General features: G+C 34.9%; 1 pseudogene; it reads right to left on the reverse strand.

Moving 5' to 3' along the window:
* Window positions 1–18,590: 18,590 nt before the first annotated feature.
* LOC115516961 lies at window positions 18,591–19,062 on the reverse strand (annotated as a pseudogene).
* Window positions 19,063–21,338: the final 2,276 nt, after the last annotated feature.

Here is a 21,338-nt window from a genome sequence, read left to right on the forward strand (position 1 = left end):
ATTTGTTTGTAAGGTTTTTTTTTTTTAACCATCAAAATAATTTTTCTCCCTAAATACCTAATTTACCTTAATTGGGTGTTTGCCTAAAGATCAATCGGAAAAAAAATAAACTTATTGGGATACTATTAACAATTACATAACACAATGGGAAAATCTGATTTTATTTAAGGAAATTGATCAGGTTCTTGGTTGAATTAATTAGTTTAGGTATGCAATGAAACTTTTCATCTTTGTATTTATAAAATACAAACCTGCTTACTTGGTTATAATTTCACTTAATTATATTAAAACCCAGTGTAAATAGAAGAGTGTACTAACTTTATTTTTGAAGCACCAGCATCCTTTCTTCCTGCAGTTGGATTGTTATATTAACACTAATTTAAATCAGTCAAATAGATTTACTCTGAAAAATAAAAAGTAATCTATAACAGGCAAAGAAGGATATCACTCAAAGGTGAACACTATATTATCAAACCAAGACAGTACTGATATTTCTGGATGTAGGAAGCATCCTACCCTCTCTGTGTCTGCCTGGGGTCCTTGTTAACCTGTTGCACTTGAGAGCCACTCTCACCCTTCAGCACTACCAGGGCAATAGCCTAAGCACCACCCTAGTGCCCTGCCTCCCACTGGAAAGAAACCCATGGTAGCCCCTATAACCTCCAAACCAAGCCCGTTCTTCAGTTTTATCATCTCCTTTCCTGGTGCTGTAGCAGCATAGAATAAACTCTTCATTACCTTCATAAACTTATATATACATTATATACATATATATGTATGTATGTATATATATATATATAATGTTTATTAATAATAATATCAACAAAGCACATTTTCCTTTTACTGTACATAATGTAACACCCTGCTTACTCCACTTCATTGATCAGTGTGAATCATACGTATTTCTGTTTTCATATTTTTCTGTTTTCTGTTACACTACTCTGAAAATACAATATAAAATACTGCAGAATCAGTTTTAAAAAATGGACCATAATTAATCAAATTATACCCTTATCTGTTGTATTCAGGTGTTTCCTCTCTGTTTTGTATAGTATAAGCACAACTATGAGATATTCTTATGACTACTTCTGGCAGTCAGAGAATATTGCCATTTTGAAGATTCTCGATGCATAAGAGAAAATAGCATTCAAAAGAGTTGGACTAAGTCGTCAGTACACCAACAGTGCCTGGAATTGTATTTCTTATGAAAACCTCATTAACGTGGGGAGCTACCATTAAAAGAAAGTCTTTGGGGTGCCTGGGTCGTTCTTGACTTTGGCCCAGGTCATGAATTCAAGGCTCATGAGACTGAGCCTCTCTGGCCTGTCAGTGCGGATCCTGCTTGGGATTTTCTCACTCTACCTCTGTCTCTGGCCCTCCCACCCTCGCACTCTCTCTCTCTCTCTCTCTCTCAAAATAATTAAAATAAACATTTTTTTTAAAGAAAAGAAACTGTTTGATAGACTTCTATCCTTGAAAACATATTGTAATTATGCAGGTAAATCCTCAAGTAATAAGGAATTTGGTCATTTTTACCTGTTTATTTGTCTATACATATTCCCAGTTTTATTGGGACATTATTTATTTTTGCACTGATTTTAGGGACTTTAAGCATAATATCAATAATTCATTGTCGTGACCTATTTCTTAAGCTTGTCATTTGCCTTATACTTTCATATGATAACTTGCAAATATTGGGGTTTTAATTTATATGTTGTTAAGTACATTAATTTCTATGGTTCTTTTTATGTTTAGAAAGCTCTTCACTACCTTGATAATAAATATTCATCAGTATTATAAATTGCTCTATTATTTAGAAATTTACCTTTCCTTTTAACTTTCTGTTCTGTCTGAAATACATATTGTTTTATGGTATATGCTGGACAAGTATATTTTTAATTTTTCAAATTTTGAAATTTCTCATTTACATGATTTGTTGAGTAATTCCTCCATTTTTCAGTGTGTTTTCCCCCCATTATGTTTCAGAAACCAAATACTTTATACTACATATTTAAATGCAAGTTTTTCTAGAACTCTTTATTTTATGCATTTATTTGGTACAATTATCGTGTGTTTTTCTTAATGAATCAATAAAAGAATTGAGGCAGAAATACAGCTTTATACATTCGAGCCTTCCAATATAGGAATACAATATGACTTCTTCAAGTCTTCTGTTTTGTCTTTGACTTAAGATTTATAATTTTTGTCCTGTGAGTCTGTACATTTCTTATTCAATTTAGGAGTAACTTTCAAAAGTGAAAAGGATTTTTTGGTTGTTATTTTTCCGTATTCTCTGTAACTTGACAGTTCAAATTAAATTGCACGGTAATTTCTGCAAGTGTCCCTTTCAATTGCATGACACTGAATGGTAGAGCAATATCACAGAGCTTTAAAGATATCTCTTCTCTGAAATTCAGCATATTTGCAAACACATGTCATCACTCCTTACCTGTGTGATCTTGAACAAGATACTTAAGCTCTTTTTACCTCTGCTTTCTCACTTATCTCAGAATTACTAGCAGAAAAATTTCTTTAGGTGTCTGGTAAAATATAAGTCAGTAACACTCAAATGCTTTTAACACTGCCAAACAACTGGAAGCAGTCAGTTGTAAATCTCTATTTTTTCTAGGTGCTCAAGTGTAGCATTATATCTTACTACTAAAATATGATGAGAATATTGATATGATTAAGTTAGTATGGTGAAGAAAAGAAGCTGTAACACAGTCAATGTGTTTAGTCAGATTAATTAACTGAGTCATCTAGACATCAAATACAGTGAGCCATCCAGAAGTGTATCACTTTGTCAAAACAAGCGAGATCATCATTTGATCTTGGAGAAAAGATCTATGAGCGCTGAAGGAACATAAACACTAGCGACAATTATTTTAATACAGTTTAAAAAGCTTATTTATTAACATCATAATGATTTTTTGACTATTAACTTATATTTCTTTGCTATTATTTAATGTAAATTACATGAGTTCTTGGTAATACATCAATTTAGTAAAACCAATGTTTTAATTTATCTTTATAAATCTTATTTTATTAAACCAATAACGTTTTGAATAGTGACACAAACAGCTAAACTTTGAAGTAAATGAACTGGCTTTTATTACCTTACTCATAAAAAATTAATAATAACAATATTCATTCCTGATTCTGGAAAAATAGTGGACTAAGAAATTTACAAATTTTTCAGCTCTAAAGACATAGACCTGCTTAATCAAGTAGCAATAAAATTTTAGAAATCAGTAAAAATAAATGTCCATTTATATTTTTATATTTCATTGAGTTAACATGTAAGCTCAATGTGAGAGTAAAAACTTTTTTTCAGAAAAAAAATTTATCAGTTATACATTCATAGACAAGTGAAAGTGAAACCACATGATTAAAAGAGATGCTTGAAGCAATATTGTGTGAATAAATTGCTAAGTCTATCAGTAAATCTGAGCAATCAAAAAAGATGCTCAGGAAAAGAGTAATGATAATAATTACCTATTTGGGAGTAAATAAATATAATAACAAATAAGATAAAATCGGGTTGATTAAAATTAAAGCATTCGAACTCTGTATTATTCAGAAAGAGCCTAGCAGAGACAGTGATTAACTTGTGAAATTTCCAAAGTAAAAAATGATTGTGAAAATATCAACATACTGTTACAAATATAAATACACAAATTTTAATTGCCAAAGCAGTAGAGGAAATAAAAAAAAATGAAGCAAATATAATAAATAAAATAGCAGGCAGATAAATATATCTAAAAATACATGCTACTTATATTGTATAATCATAAAATATAAGTGTATATTATTCATGTATTTAGAAACAAAGGATAGAATAGAGAATAAAAGTATCAAAATGCATGAAGTTATACATATATATGTGTGAACTTGTGTGTGTGTGTGTCTGTGTGTGTATACAAACCAGTGTATATTTATGTGTGTGTGCAAATGGGTGACAAAGAAAAGAATTACTTAGATTATTTCTGTGATTTCAGAGAAAGATAACACGGTACTGAAACCGTATATCCCTACAAAAAAATGTTGAAATCACAGAGTAAACATTTTAACAATGACAAGTGGAAATTGAAAACCTCACAGATTTATAGATTTTAATAGAAACAACAGATAGATAAAATTGAGAAAATGAGAGCAATGATACAAAATATTGTAATAATGTAATTAACAACTCTGATCTAAAGAACATATATAAAGCACCTGGGTGGCTCGGTCAGTTGAGTGTCTGACTTCAGCTCAGGTCATGATCTCATGGTTCGTGGGTTCGAGCCCCACATCAGGCTCTGGGCTGACAGCTCAGAGCCTGGAGCCTGCTTCAGATTCTGTGTGTCCCTCTCTCTCTGACCCTCCCCCACTCATGCTCTGTCTCTCTCTGCCTCTCAAAAATAAAGAAACGTAATAAAAAAATTTTTTTAAATAAATAAAAAATAAAGAACATATATAGAATTTTGGATTAAAAAATCAGTAAACACTTTTCTGTAACCATAAATGAAAAATGAAAAACGTATAAACATTGAGCATGTATTACACGGCAAAAGAAATCCTAGCACAGACTAGATGAATGAGTTTATACCAAATAGGATCTCTATCTCAATGGATGGTTATTCATTTTTTATTTTTTTAATGTTTACTTGTTTTAGATAAAAAGAGAGACAGAGCATGACAGAGAGAGAGAGGGAGACAAAGAATATGAAGCAGGCTCCAGGCTCCGAGGTGTCAGCACAGAGCCCAACACGCGGCTCAAATCCATGGACCTGAGCCAAAGTTAGACACTTAACCAACTGAGCCACCCAGGCACCCCATCTATCTCAACGAATTATTACAACTCAATATAAGAGATAGAACTCAATGTCTTAATTTAATGAATTTAAAGATATACTTCAAAATAATTTATTGAAGACAAAATTCATGTGACAAATTAGGTATATAAATACATGAACATAGCATTACAGTACTTCTAGGGTGCAACTAAAATGGCATTTAGAAGGTTACTTATAGATTCATATATTATAAAGGAAGAAAGATTGATATTCATGTATAGGAACTCAAAAAGCTGCAAAAGAATAAGATGATAAAGTGATAGGTAATGAACAAAATTAATATATGTGATTGTTGAACTTAAAGTATAAAAATAAAAGAAAATATACATGACAAGAAAACCAAAACTGTTTATTATTTATTTTTTAGTGAGTTTTTAAAAAATTTTTTTAAGTGTACTTTTTATTTTGAGAGAAAGAATGAGCAGGGAAGGAGCAGAGAGAGAATCTTAAGCAGGCTCCATGCTGCCAGCACCAGGCCTGATGAGAAACTCGAACTCATGAACATTAGATCATGACCTGAGCCAAAATCAAGAGTTGGATGGTTAACCCACTGAGCCACCGAAGTGCCCCAAAACTGTTTCTTTATAAATGGAATTAAATAGAAAAATCTCATCTGGGATGATTGATAAGAAAGATGAGGGAAGTTACAAATAATATATATAATATTAGACATTTAAAATAGGTAATATTATGAACCAATTGCATGATATTAAATTATGTTATATGTGATGTTATATAGTAATATGTTATATGTAAATTATATCTCATTTAGAAAAGAAAAAACATTCAAATCCTAAAGGAAAGACAATTGTTACCGAAATTGCTATCTAAATTGATAACAAAAGAACAAAACAGACCAATAAGTATTCACACACATGCAACACACATAATTTTTTTAAAAGAATTCTACCAAATTTTTCAGAAACAGATAATCTATATGATACAAATTGTTCAAAATGATAGAACAAGAAGGAATTCATTCACTCATTTTATGTTATGAATAATATTAGTAACAAAGACAAGGAGAATGAAACTGTGTAAGAAGAAAACTATAGGCCAGTTTCAACTATGAATACTGATATCACAAAAGCCTAAACAGACATCATCCTTAAAATAAAACCTTACACGCAAACACACAGATAAACCATCCCTGCCTTTTGTAATAAACAATGTGCTGGAAATTGCAGCCAGTGCACCAGCCAAGGAAAATAAAGGGACAAAAGCAATACTTTTGTTATGAATAAACATACTACCCATCTAGAAAACTCAACATGTTCTGTAGACACATTATTTCAACTAATAATAATGTTCAGGAAGTTTGTTGCTTATAAGAACAGCACAAAAAGTGAAAGTGACCAAATACATTCAAATGGTAAGATCCATATTGTCATTGTTTGGGTCCTGCTGTTATAAAAATCCTAAGAAAGGATTCTGTTGTTGTTCTTTAATCTTTAAGTAAACTATGATTTATTTAAATATCTTTCTTTACATTTATATATTATTATTTTTAACATTGTTAGTTCTGTTTAGATTGTAATGCTCTTGATTTTCAAACAAAATAATCCATGTTTGATGTCATGAAAAATAAAACTTAGAGTGTATATTTTTCAAGTAAACCATGAAAATTGGCAATATTTGTTATTCATTATGTATAAAATACATTTCTGATTTTAACTTTTTCAAGGTAATGTAATAATTTTATTTATTAAGCATGCAATAATAATCTTGAGCTAAGATTTATTTCTTAATTGGGTAAATCTTAAATCTTACATTTCTCCACTCTTAGAATGAATTTGAAAACATTAAAATCTTCTCAGTTTCTTTAATGAGGCAAAAAACACAAAACATTATTAATAATTTTTAAATGTATAGAACAATAGTATTAACTCTAGGCACATTGTTTGTAACAAAATCACTGGTTTTCCAGTCTTAGAGTCTATTTTTTCCTCATCAAGTTTGTAGATTTATGGCTATAATGAAATATTCTCTTTGAATATGTATCTTCGTTTATGTCATTTTTGTAATTTTTATTTTTGAGAGAGACAAAGAAACCATGCACACATGTGAGAGAGGAGCAGAGAGAGAGAGAGAGAGAGAGAATCTTAAGCAGACTCCATACCCAGCAAGGAGCCAGATGGGGAGCTCGATCTCACCACTGTGAGATCATGACCTGAGCTGAAATCAAGGGTCAGATGCTCAACTGAGTGGGCCATCCGGGCACCCTGCTTATGTCATTTTTTAAAAAGTCTCCTCCATTTGATTTGAAGACTATTTTGATTTTGTTTTCCAAGGAAAACTGGTAAACCATAAAATATATGTATAAATAAAATATTATTCAAAATATCATATATATATATATATATATAGGCATATATATTGGCAAAAATGTTGCCTTGTATTGGGTTAGTGTTTGCTGTTACAACTAGTACCCACTTCCTTTACCAAGCAAGCTGACCATTCACTTTGGGGATGCCGCCTGGCCTGGAAATGACAAGATATTGGACTGTGGAGAGCACTGAGTCCAAACCCTAAGGCTAGTATTTGGTAGTTATTTCTGTCTTTTGATGAGTAATTTAAACTCTGAACCCTATTTTTGTCACAGTAAAGAATGAATAATAATGACTACTTTCAAAGATCATTATATGGATTAACTAAGATAAGGTAAGAAGCTATTGTGTATTTTTGAAATGAGAACCATGGTTGTAACTTTTCCAAGTGGATCTCCAAAGTACTGATTGAGAGAAACATTCAGAAAGAAGTAGGGTGTGTATTCTTTTATTTTAGTTATATAAAATATTCCTAGATGTAATTTCTTAGTTTTCAAGCATGATTCTTGTTATACCCCCCCCAAAATTAGACAAACCAAGGTAATAGTTGGGAGAGATAATCTCTGATTAAAAATAAGCCTTCCACAGGTTCTAACTTATAAACAATTCAAATATAAGCATCTCCTGTGTATAAATGATGCCTGTGTGTCCATTGACTCAAGTTTGTATTTTCATGTTTCACTGTGAATGATCTACAATATTAATGTAGAAATGGTTTGAGATCAAAATAGGGACTTGTGATAGAAATAGATGGTTAGGAAAAAACTGATGGTATAAAATGTCTTTCAATTGTTATACTATAGTTTTACTCATGAATTAAATGGCAAAATTATAATTTAAAACAATTAGAGATACCTTGGAATGTTGAGAAAAAGGAATTTTCATGGTTTTATGTGTTCACTCCAATGTTTTTGGAAAATGGGACCACTTTTTGGTTTAAAATGGGCTTATTTACCTGCAAGTGGTATCCTGGTAAGATAGCACGCTTCTCAAAAATGTTGCCTATAGCATTAACTGCTCTCTTCATGCCTTTGAAATTTCTTATTGAAAGAAAATTAGCATAAGTGAGCAAATTAGTATTTGTATGGCAATTTTTAGATTGTTAAGCACATAAAAATAGAGGTGAATTAAGTAAATTTCCAGAGGAAATTATGGGAATAGAATTTTCCTGTTAAATGTGGTAGTGAATGATCTAGTGATGTCCATTAACAATCAGCTGATTAGTACATTGCCCCTATAATGACAAGACTCTAATCAACAGGCACATCTAATGTCAGCATTGGGCAAGTCCGGGAACAAAGAGGAAGGATGTAACTATGTTGATCTTTTTAGGATCAACAGGCATTTGACAGGCTTTAAATCATTTTAGTGATAGCAACTATCTTTTAATTGAATTAAAAATAGGACAGCATCTTCAATTTAGATACATCTTGAGACTTTCAGATGGCATTATATTAGATTCACAAGAAAGCTGATGTTTTTATTGAAGAAAACATGATAAAATTTATAGAAGAAAATAGCAAAAAAAAATGGAAAAATACAAAAGGAAGAAAAATATACAAGGAAAAATCTAGAGTCTCCTGTCTTTTTGTGGTATCCAGGGTTTTACTTTTGAGCTTTTTATTTAGTATTAGCGTCTTGACTATGGGATTTCAATTCACTTTGCATCTTTCAAGAGCATGTCTTTTTTTTAAATAAATTAATTGTGACTGCACAATAGGGGCACAAATTAATTTTTAAAGGAGAAGGCCAACTAAAATGTTGTATTTGCTTACAATGGAACATAATTGCAGAGAAGCAGCTTGTTTTTTTAAAACCAGAAAGACCAGTGCTGTAATTGTAGGCTCTATTGATTATTCCTGTTTGGAACAGTGATCATTAGTAAATGTTTTGGCCCAGAGATTCAAATTATAAAGCTTGGTGCTGAGCAATCAGGCATGGTTTACTGTGGAAATCAACAGGAGATGAGGTTTTCTACAGTGTGGCAGATGGAGACTGGAAAACCATTATAGTCAAGAAATGCAGAACTGTAGTTTCTTATGATAATCATAACTTGCTTACAGCTCCATTCTGTGATAATGGTAGAAATTTCATGATTATTCCCTTTCTGTTTTCCAAGTTTTTCATATTTTCTTTCTATGAAAGTTTCCATCCATGGGTGCCCGGGTGGCTCAGTGGTTTAGCATCTGACTTTGGCTCAGGTCATGATCTCTTAGTTGATAGTTCCAGTCCCACACCAGGTGAGCTTGAGCTCCTCATAGGGTGGGCATAAGACCTGCTTCTGGTAAAACATGAGCCCGACTTGAAGTAAAACAGGAGCCCTGCTTTAAGTGAGCTCCAGTTCTTTCTCTCTCTCTCTCTCTCTTCCTCTCTTTTTCCCTCACTCACTGTGCCCTCTCTCTCTCTCAAAAAAAAAAAAAGTTTCCATTCACATTCATACATGTGATGTGAATACACATGTATCTAAGAAATCTCTATATTGAATACATACTCATGTATATAAACAGTACATTTAAGGTGTTTTTGTGATTAATGATATTCCTTATTTATTATAATAACAAAATTAATTATGTTAGTATTTCAAAATGGGAGGTTGAAGATGCCATGTACAGGTTATATCTTTTCACAAGTGTTCCTCTTTTGTCATCAGGAAAAGAAGCATATTATTTTTTTTACTACTACAACTCTAATAATAAAAATAACAGTAAGACCCACAGATAAAAGCAGTGTTTAAAGCATTAGGTAATTTATATTTTTGGGTGCAAATCATGAATCCTTAGAAGGAAATTATTTTGAGGTATTGCAGATGAAATTAAATGCTTTTAAAATATGTCTGTATGTCTTTTTCTGTATTTTTTCTATTCTCATATATTCTGGATGATGCTGAATATATACCTGAAGCAATGATTAAATAGATGCAAAAGTAAGGCCTTCTTGGTGGTAAGATTCCCAGGAAGTTCACAGAGTACAGTCTGAGTGATCCGTGAACCTGCACATGAATTCCATGATAGGAAAGGTAAACTCCAGGAGAATCTTGAGTCATAGTGGTGGTAGGTAATGGGAAAGCCAGTGTAGGAGTCAAAAAATATACTTCAGGATAAACTTGCTCTTTGTGGCCTTACATTTTATTTACTGGCATTTGTTTCCTATTTAGAAAAAATAACCATGACAACAAGGAGACACATTCTTTTCCTTTACTTTGTTTTCTCGCACTTACTCCAGAATCTCACCTCTCTGAAGTTCTCTGTGAGAAACCTTGAAGCTCCATGAAACTCCTATTATAAGTTATATCAGTGCAGAACAGCTTGTGTGCTCCTGATTATATCTCATGTAAGTCCCCAGCTTGTCTGACTCAACTCGCACAGTGATTTGCACTGAAGCTACTGAGGCAAGGATGCAAACGTGTGATTTAAGACTGGTAAATATCCCTCCCTTTAACCTGATAAGCAAACCATATGATTTAGAGGGTTTGTATCCATAACCACTCTAAAAATGGAGACAGTACTCTTATTTCTTTTTTTAATTAAAAAGGCATCCCAGAAACATATGCTAGAAAATATATGATTTCTTAGTTGTGAGAGAAAGGTAATTAATAAATGTTGAGGTTGTTACCTCATGCATGCACCCGGGAAAATCAGCTTCATTCGGTCTTCAATCACTCTCATCAAGATCCTAAAATGTCTTCCATTTGAACCTTTCATGTCGAAAACTCAGAAATGTCACTGAGGTTAAATGGAAGACTGGGGAGTCTGACCTCTAAGTGGGAGAGGTTGACAAAGACATGTGGGACTGCTGAGAAAAGTTTTAGAATTCAGGTTTTCAATTCTGAGTAGTACTTGCCTCATTGGATCATTGGAGCAAAATGAGAGTGCATTGTGTATTCCAGTTACTACATAGCATGACACACAAAGTTACTTAATATTTGTTTTCTTCTAACTTCCAAAAATCACTTCTTTTCTTCCTCCAAGTCAAATGTCTGCAAAACTCTGTTAAGGAAGAGAAGCATTTGCATATGATCAAGAGAACATCTATAGACAACCTAAGAACAATGAAGTCAAGGGAACTTTTCCTCTTCAGGTGTCAGGCATTCCCCAACCCCTCAACCTTCCCTCTGATTACACATCTACACAACTAGATTGAGTATTCTATGACATTGTTCTTATCTTACTAAAATTGCATATTATGTGCCAAATATCTTCAATACTTATTATAAATTGATTGAATTGATCCACTCTGGAAGACAAATGTAAGTTTAGAAACCCATTCATTATGGTATTGCTCTCAGACAATATACTTTAGAGCCTAAAGATTAAGAAATTAATTTTGGACAGAATATTTATATCCATAATATTTGTTTTCTTTTATTTAAAAGGAATGATTGCTCTAATATACTTGCGAAAATTATTTAATGAGATATTTGAACCAATGAGAATAGAGACACAGCTAAAGAGGGATAGAAGTAGAGTTAGGAGGAAAAAGAGAGATTTAGGTATCAGGTTTTGCTAACCTAAAGAATGAAGAGTGGAAATAATTGGCTGAAACTGATACATCATTCCCTTAATTGGTTGTGATTTGGATTTATACATAATGCTTTTGGAGAGAAGACACTTTTTTTCCTTCTTTTTTTCTTGAGACTGGCTACAGTTCCTGGAAACATGGGAGAAGGTAACAAATCTTAGGGAGTTATGATTCTCCACAGGAGAGGTATGCTAAGATGTTACCTTCTCCTTTATCTTCTTATTTATATTACATAGAAATCCAAATCACATCGGATTAGGAGAATGATGTGTCAATTTCAGCCAATTATTTCAGAGTTACAATAGGGCTAGCTCAGGGTTGAAACCTCTCATTGAATAAGGCTATTCCTTTTTAACAGCATTATCCCAGCCCCCAAACACTAGAAAACTGGGTCTCCCTCTTTTTAGGTACATCTAACAATCTTTTGGTTAATGCGATATATATAAATGGACTTATGAAAAAAATATGGTGGGTAACTATCAAGAAAGTGGATTTACTATTGAAAATTATGGATTAATCAGTGTTTTTAAGTTTGGAATTTTGAATCCATCTCAGTTTGCAATCCATTTCTTCTTCCATCTTCTACTCATCCTTCTCATATATATCAAGTTCTCTTGACATTCACAGAACTCATAAAAAGCTTATATAGATTGTATTTAACATTAGAATAATCTTCTCTCTAGAACCACATTTAATGAAATGTCTCACCCAACTCTTTCCAGCCCACTTAATTCTCTCAACTAAGAAATTTAACCTACATACTTGTTGGTGTTCCTGACTGGCAATCCTAGTTTCCTGATGATTGTATATACATATTTAGATTTGATTTGACATCTCTCAGAGAGAATTAATTACCTCACGTTAAAAAAAAATGGAATCAGGGTGCCTGGGTGGCTCAGTTAGTTGAATGTCCGACTCTCAATGTAGGCGCAGGTCATGATCCCAGGGTCGTGGGATTGGGCTCTATGTGGGGCTCCACACTGAGTGTGGAGCCTGCTTCAGAATCTCTCTCTCTTTGTCTCTCTCTCTCTCTCTCTCTCTCCCTCTCTTTCTCTCCCTCTCCTCCACTCCCCCTCTCCCTTGCTTGCACTCTCTCTCTCTCAAATAAATAAATAGAAATTTTAAAAATGGAATAGACCAGAAAACACAGTAAAATAGATTTCTTGAATTACTAATCACACATTGCAGGTCATTTTGTGTTATAATGAATACAATTTTATAAGTACTAAGAACAGAAAAACACAATACAGAAACCGGAACAATTATTAAGCAAGGTAGAATTATTTAAGGAATGCTTCTCAAATCTGTACACCTGAAAAGAAACATTTCAAGTCAGTAGCTTGATATTTCAGAATCCTATTCTGCAGTAGTACAATATTTACTCTATGGCCATGGAATTGTGGCCAATACACGATATCCTCAACCTTGATGCAGCAAGACTTTGTTCAATAAGATAAAATTCAATATTGGCTTTTAACATGAGTTGCAATGCAATTGCTTTTATTTATAGTTCCTAGGTTATAGGTTGTAATTTTAATATATAGAAGAAATGCTTTTATTTTGAAGGAGAATATAATAAAACTAGACAAAACAGTGCATTAGTTGTCTCTTCTTACGCAGCTTCATACAGTAATGAGGGAATCAATACGTTATAGGCCATATGGGTCACCGGGGACTGCAGCATACATTATGCAGGCATCATGTGGTGTTTTAGCAGGGCAGTTTCCATTAATGACAATGAAATTTATACTGCTGAGTTTCAGAATATGATTTAAAAGCATACTTTACAAGAGCATACTTTAAGGAGATGCAGTAAGCCTTTTGTTATAGTATATATGAAAGCATCGTGTGACATCATATCTAGTAAACTTTTAGTTTTTTGTTTGTGTTTTTTCTTTAAGCTCAAAAGTTCAGCAGATGGTGGCAATGAAGATGGTGGCAATAAACCACAAGTACAGCAGTAGGTAGATACATATTGTACTCAGAACAAGTCATGGTCAAAATCATTGTGTAGAAGTGTGTCTTTTCTGACTTCTAGTTTTGAATGTAAAACCAGAAATTAGAGATGTGGCTTAAACCAAAAAATTCAGGTACCTGATCTTAACTGTTTGTCTGATATGGGTCTTAAATTTTAAATGTTATGGAGGGAACATGGTTTAATTAGGCAAAGGGTGCACTATATACTATGTGTAGGGTATGGAACTAGTCATCTTCTTTGTGACACATGAAGTAATTGGTAACTATCACTACAGAAGAATCTACTGCTAACTTTTAGTTCATCTTTACTGTTGTTAATAACTGGGTTATCAGCCAGTTATACAAAATCTTGGGATCTATATCTATTCCCTGGAAATATTTATCCTACGCTCATCTAGATGCATCTGCGTCAAATTGTTCAATTTCATACAGGCATTGGTGTCACAATGCTAGCGTTCATATCCCAACTCTGATACTACATAACTGCGTCATATTGAACAAGTTACTTATTCTCTCTGCCCAAAGTTTCTTATTTGGAAAATGCAATAGCGGCTCCTACAGTCCAGATAGAGAATTAAGTGAGTTACTACATGTTATGTGGTTAAAATAGTGCCTAGATTATTATAAGTAATAAATAAATGCCAAACATTATTACATCAATGTTATATCATTACTAATCTTCCTTTTGCTGTTCCTCATTCCCCTACTGCTTCCAAAGAAGATGCATACTAAAGGGTTTAGTTCCTTTGTGTGATTGAAAGTTTAATCTTTAAAGTACTTTAATGATATTGTAATTGATAGTTCTGATCTAATTTTATTACTGTTCAACTCCAAGTGGATATGAAAATACTAACTGTGAGACTAATTCCAATACAGTTAAGCTCATGCCATGGTTTTCCAATTCTGATGCCTCACAATGATTCTGAAATATTTCTGTGCAAATCTCTTCCTGTAGCCAGGGGGCAGGGATAGCTTCCTGTAGCTCGGGCTCCAGGGATCCCAGATACACCAGGTTCAGCCACTAGCTGCCAACAAAAAAACCAAAGGCGGAGAAATGAATGGTGGTGAAATGAGAAATAAATTTATTTCAGTGAGACTGATATTGGGAAGACAGAGCACTAGTGTCTCAAAGACTATCTCCAAAGTGCTGAAAATACTTACAGGTGTATATAAGGAGAATGGAGAATGGGGAACAAAGGTGGGCGCGTACATGCAGGTGGGCAGAAAGTTAAGTCATCATTGTTTTGGAATCAAACAGGGATGCATTCTCGTTGCTCAAGGCAGTCCTTATTGCTTCAGGGGGTAGTTTCAGTTCCTATCAGGGAATGATTTTCCCTCAGGGTCTTATACCTGAGCCAAGAGACATCTGGAAAGAAACCAACTAAAAAGTTTGAGGGCAAAATGGAGGTGGCCAAAGTGTCCTATTTCATTAACAATATTATATATGTGTATATGTGTATATATATATACACACACATATAAGTGTATATGTGTGTGTGTGTGTGTGTATATATATCTGTGTGTGTGTGTATATATATATATATATATATATATGTATATATATATATCTTGTGACTGTGGTAGAGAGGGTGTGTAAATATTCTTAATTTTATGCACACTGAGATTATCTTTGACTGGATTGTTACCAGGAACAGACTACTCCATCATTCTCAAACCACATAGATTAACTTGATGATTAATGTTCTAGTATTTAAGGGAGGTAGATAGCACCTACTTGCTGCCTCACTCAGATTTTATTGCTTATTTTTGAATAATTTAAGTAGGCATAACATAAAAGTTGAATAATTTAAGTAGGCATAACATAACAAAAAATGCTACTGGGTTTGGGATCCCCTCTGGAATATTTTACCTGAGCTGTAAATCAAGAGACAGAGTTACTGTCAGTTTCCTTGAGTAGAGCTGTCCCCAAGGCCAGAAAAGCTGGTAGCAATGACTGTATAATTCTCAAAGATCAAGCTGTTCCATGTTTTTGTAAAATAATTGAAGAACATACATAAAATCAGTGCTTCCTTTGACTTCTCTCTTGATCAACAAGGTGAAACTATCCCACCTGCATAGAACCACATTACTTTACTTTTGTGATTAATTTTGCCCTAATACCTGTTCACTTTGTCATTATAACCTGACCCTAAGTGTTACAATTGAGAAAATAGTACTGTGTTACTTATTGACCCTAAACACCAGAGGTGTTAGTACAGAAGACATTTCTACTACTCTGATAATTATGTCTATCATCATTCTTATCCTTTCTACTCTTTATTTACTATCCTAAGCTTTTTTTTTTTTTTTAATTTTTTTTTTCAACGTTTATTTATTTTTGGGACAGAGAGAGACAGAGCATGAACGGGAGAGGGGCAGAGAGAGAGGGAGACACAGAATCGGAAACATGCTCCAGGCTCTGAGCCATCAGCCCAGAGCCTGACGCGGGGCTCGAACTCCCGGACCGCGAGATCATGACCTGGCTGAAGTCGGACACTCAACCGACTGCGCCACCCAGGCGCCCCTCCTAAGCTTTTTTTAAGTCATTGGAGTTCACTTTGCTTATCCAAGAGCCTTAGGCCCTATGGTTCTCTGGAATTCTATATAGTTCTCTAATTCCCTTAGTGGATGGGACAGTTTAAAATTCTTTGTGGCCTAGACCATGACTTTGAGTGGAGGAGAGATAAGTCATCTCTCTGCTGATTTTATTGGGTCTTCAGCTTCCTGCCCATGTCTTCATGTGGCAATGATTTTAATGCAATTACAGTAGGAGACTTTATTCTTTTTATAAAGAATGTGGTTATTAAATCCAAAATGTAATCATTGGGACCAACTTCAGATAAAATTCATTTTCATCTTATCCATTTTTCACTTGTTTGATTTTTTGACTGGATACCCAACTGCTTAATATTGTGCACTTGAAACAGTCATTCTCCATAAGAAGATGAATTTTAGATAAATGATTCCTCAGCTAAGCTAACTCAATGCTAAGTATGGGATAGACTCAATCCCTTTATAAAAATGGAATTTCTGAAATAAAGAGATTGTCTTTTGGAAAGACACTGGCACATGAGCAACTGAATACCAAACATTAGTAAACAAGCATATATTATGTTTAAACCCACAACAGAGAGAATAAACTAGAACAGCAGCCTTGTTTCGACAACCCAGCCTAGAAAATAATGGTGCAAAACATTTCACTCTTGGATGAGACATGTTCCTCCCAACAGTATACTTAGAAGCCATGTATCATTCACCCAAAGATCCACAGAGCTGCTTTCATGCTTCAAAGAGTTGGTACAATTGCCTTCTCCCAAGGTGGGTCACTTAGTCTTGTACCATATGATGTTACTTTGGTGTTCCAGTGGAGGTCATAAAAAAGATTGATTCCTATCCTTTGTTGTTTTGCCTTCCTTGCCATATGTAGGGCTGTGTAACATGAGCTCTTTCCTTGGTGGCTAGTCTGATCTATTGCTTGTTGCAGGGCTCCAGAGACCTAGAAAACTAAATTGTTCCCGTAGCAAGCACCCTGCAATTACTCAGGCTGTAACTACACAGACCTAACAAACCACATTGCTCCCCAGGTGGCTTTCTGGCTTTCTTGTGCCTTACTCTTTCTGCTGTTAGGCCTTTTGCTGCTCCAGGGATCCAGGAGATTGAGCATGAACCTTTCCCAAGTCATCTGATCTTGGCAAAGCCGTATTATGTCCAATGTGTATCCAGAGAAATGAGTATCAAAACTTAAGTACTTCAAGACTGAATAGATCTTATCATTGTCAAAAAAATATGTATTGAACTTTTTACTAAGAAATAACCAGTATTAAAAAAAATGAAAGAAACAACCAATATCCAGTAGAAATATATTTAACAAAGCAATGTCTATTTTTAGGTTGTAAACATTCTAGGAAGAGGACAGAAAAGCACATATAAAAATGGATATTTTTAAATAAAAAATGCTTATGATTTTTTACATTTGAAATTAGAAGCCATTTCTCACGTCTCCTCACAAACTTTTCTGATGTTTCTTGAGCTATTCTGGGATTATTAAACAAATTCTCATGCAATCAATCCTTTAAGTTTGTGTTGTCCCTTTTGCAAAATTATTCTACACAGAAAATGGAAATATACTATCTTTCTCAATGAGCATTTTTTTTTATCTAATTATACTATTTGACTATTTTAGCAGGCTACATTTAAGAGTTATAAGTTGTAGTAAATTTTGATACTACAATTAATAAACTGAAGTGCTGTGCAGCTATGTGTAGACTAAGCTATTTTGAGAATAAAATCCATATAAGTGTGAGCCAGTTTATGTAAGGAAATGAAGATATTAGTAAACAAGAGAAAATGTTAAAACAGTCACTATTTAATTGCCTTTGATCCTAATCTGTTACATTATTTATTTTCTGTTTAGACCCTTGTTTCTCCAACACTTTGCTTTGTTTTTTCTTTTTAGAAAGTAAAGGAAAAAGAGTTTTTTGAAAACTATATGCAGTTGGTCCAGTCCCTCCCACACATCACAGGCAGTGGCTGGGCTCCGGATGGTAACACCTGGGGTGGGCCCAGGGCCCAGACTCCCTTGGGAGTCATGGAAGCCAAACCCCACCATGGAGTTTCATCTGTGAATTTACAACTCTAAATGGCCTGTTGGTGGTGGGCAGGGGACAAGGAATGGGTCCCTGCCCTGACTTCTTCAAAACCTAGATAGGGGAACACTATGCTTAAGCTCCAAAAAGGCCCAACTATGCTGTCAGGAAGTCCTGGCTACCTCTCTCCCAGGAGGCATTTCTGGACATGGAGGCAGACAGACCTCCTACCACCCCACCCCATGCACCAGGCCCATGGGCTTCGCTGATTTGGATGTGGGACATGAGGCACCCTCCCTCCCATAGTTGACTCTGGATCCAGGGCTCTTGGAGCTGGTTGCGATTTAGTGCCTCTCAATCATGAGGAAGTGGTTGACAGACTTGTCTCCCACCGTGGCTCCCACCTGCCTCTGACCCAGGAAGGCAGGTGTGTACTCATGGTGGACAAAGCACCCAGCATTGGGGTCCAGGTCCCGCCGGTTGATAAGCAACCACTCTGAGGCTGGGGCTTCTTGGTTTCAAAGAGGACAGTGCCTGAATCCGTGTCTCAAATCTTGAACCTGATGAGGTCGATTTTGTAGATATTCTCCTCGCGTAAGCATAGGTAAGTTGCCAGCGGTGATCCGCGGTTGCCCCAGCACATCCTCCTGCCCTATAGCTGTTCCTCCGCAGAGGCCCGGCTCTCTCCCAGACCCAGATTCCCTTTGCTCTGAAGTTGCGGCTTGGGCTGGCGCTCCAGGCTTCGCCAGAGGCCCCTGGAACAGGCTGTGTCCCTATCCCAGCCTCACCACTGCCGCCCCTCTTCTTCACCTTCATGGCCTTGCAGGGCCTCAGCTTGCCAGCTGCCTGCACCTGTTGGAGCGAAGAGAAGGGGACATTTTGCCCTTTTTGAGAGAATGTAAAGATGCCTGTTCAAAGGTGAGTAACATTGGTCAAATTTGCATCACTCATGGTAAGCCACACCACTAAAATGCATTTTTCAGGACAATGAAGAACCTTGAGGGGGAAAATGGAACTACCATTAAAAAATGGTAACTATTCAAGAAATCATAAAGTGATGACTGAGATACATTAATCAGTAATCAACTGATCATTTTAGTCACAGAGGTTCCAAGAGTGAACTAGATAGGTAAGTTGGGGGAAAAGGCAACATTCAGCAGAAAACAGTGTTTGGCAAAGTAAATATTTTGTAACATTATCTATTGCTTATTTTTAATCACATTTGAAATTTCAAAGTTAGACATAAAATAGAGTGAATTTTTGAGATCTCTCCATGATATTCTCATAAAATTATATTCTTCATTTTGTTTCATTTTTATTTTTTAATTTGAGAGAGAGAGAGAGAGAGAGAGAGAGAGAGAGAGAGATGTGAGCAAGGGAGAGGGACAGTAGGAGAGAGACAGGGAGAAGGAGAATCTTAAGCAGGCTCCTGCTCAGCACAGAGCCCTGTGTGTGGCTTCATCCCATGATCCTGGGATAATGATCTGAGTGGAAATCCAGAGTTGGTTATTCAATTGACTCAGCTACCCAGCCATCTCTCATACAAATTATAGTCTATTCACATGCTGTTGGAGTTTAAACTTCTTTAGCTAATATCAACCCAGGTATTAGACTGTAAGAGCTTAAACTGTAGCAGGATTCTTGAACAGAGAGTCTTGACAGGGAGGCTTTTCTTTCCAGGAAACAACTTTATTCATGCAGGCACTGCTCAGTTGGGTTCGTACTCCATGAACTAAGCCCTCACGCCATATGGCATAGTTTTTTTACATTTTCTATTTCTTTGTCTCTCATATATGGTAACACATAAACATACAGTCGGATTAGGTGGTCTCCTGTTACAAGGTCCTGAGGGATGTTGCCACATATGCATATAGCTAGGTTGCCTTGAGATTTCTCTCTCTCTCTCTCTCTCTCTCTCTCCTTAGAGAGGGTACCCTACCAGAAAACTATTTCTTTTCCCAGTTGAAGGGCAGTTTTCATTAATTGGTTACCAGAAAACACTAAAGTGTTTTTTCCTTATTAGCTTTTATCTTTAAAGCTTTCTTTAAAGACAGTTTTGTCTCAGTATTGTGTGAGGAATCAGTATTGTAACATCTGAGATGATAATTAGAATAATACAACTTTTGATTTAACAAATACATTATTATTTAGCTAAATTTCTGCATAAGTAAGAGACTCATTTACATTTAGATTTATTTAGAAACAAAATTAACAGTATCATGTAGCTTACAATCTATATAGCAAAACATTTCTTCCGTAGGTCTCCAGGCGTAAACTCAGAAAAAATTAAATCAATTTATAATATCTGAGAAGGAGAATCTGTTGACTAACCTTTTCGCCCTTTTTGACTTCAGCTGTGTGCTTCCCTGGAAATGAATACTTAATTGGTTAGTTTTGCTCTCCACAATTAATCTGATGGTTGGTCTCAGGCTAATTTCTTTCTCTTTCCCTCCCTTCCTTCCTCCCTTCCTTCCTTCCTCCTTTCTTTCCATCCTTCCTTCCTTCTTTTATTTTCTTTCCCTTTTCTTTTTCCTTCTCTTTCTTCTTCCTTCTCTTTCTTATCTTCTTCCTTTTCTTCCTGCGTACTAGATCTATGTGAAATATACTTCATTTGCATTTTTGAACTGGCAGAGAGCCCTAGTGACTACACAGTGATACCCTTTTATCCCAATTTTCTGTTTCTGTGGTGTCAGTTACCCAGGGTCAACCACAGTCTAACAGCAGAAGATCCTTGTTTATCCTGAGAAGGTCTTAAGTAGCCTAATGCTAAGTTGTAATGCCTATCTCGTTCTCCCCTCTGTATTCACACCATTACAAGACGGGTGAGTACAGTACAATAAGATATTGTAAGAAGGACAGAGCTTGATAGGGCACATTCACATAACTTCTATATTATGATAATTATCCTATTTTATGCTAATCTCTTACTGTGCATAGCTTATAAATCAAACTTTATCATAGGTAGGTACCTATAAAAAACAAAGTATATATAGGGTTCAGTACTATATGCAGTTACAGGCATCTACTGGGGCTTTGGAAGCATTTCTCATGGATGGGGGACTACTGTAGATGCAAGTAAGATTAGACTTAAA

Source organism: Lynx canadensis, chromosome B3 (genome assembly GCF_007474595.2).
Source record: "Lynx canadensis isolate LIC74 chromosome B3, mLynCan4.pri.v2, whole genome shotgun sequence".
Classification (NCBI taxonomy): domain Eukaryota; kingdom Metazoa; phylum Chordata; class Mammalia; order Carnivora; family Felidae; genus Lynx; species Lynx canadensis.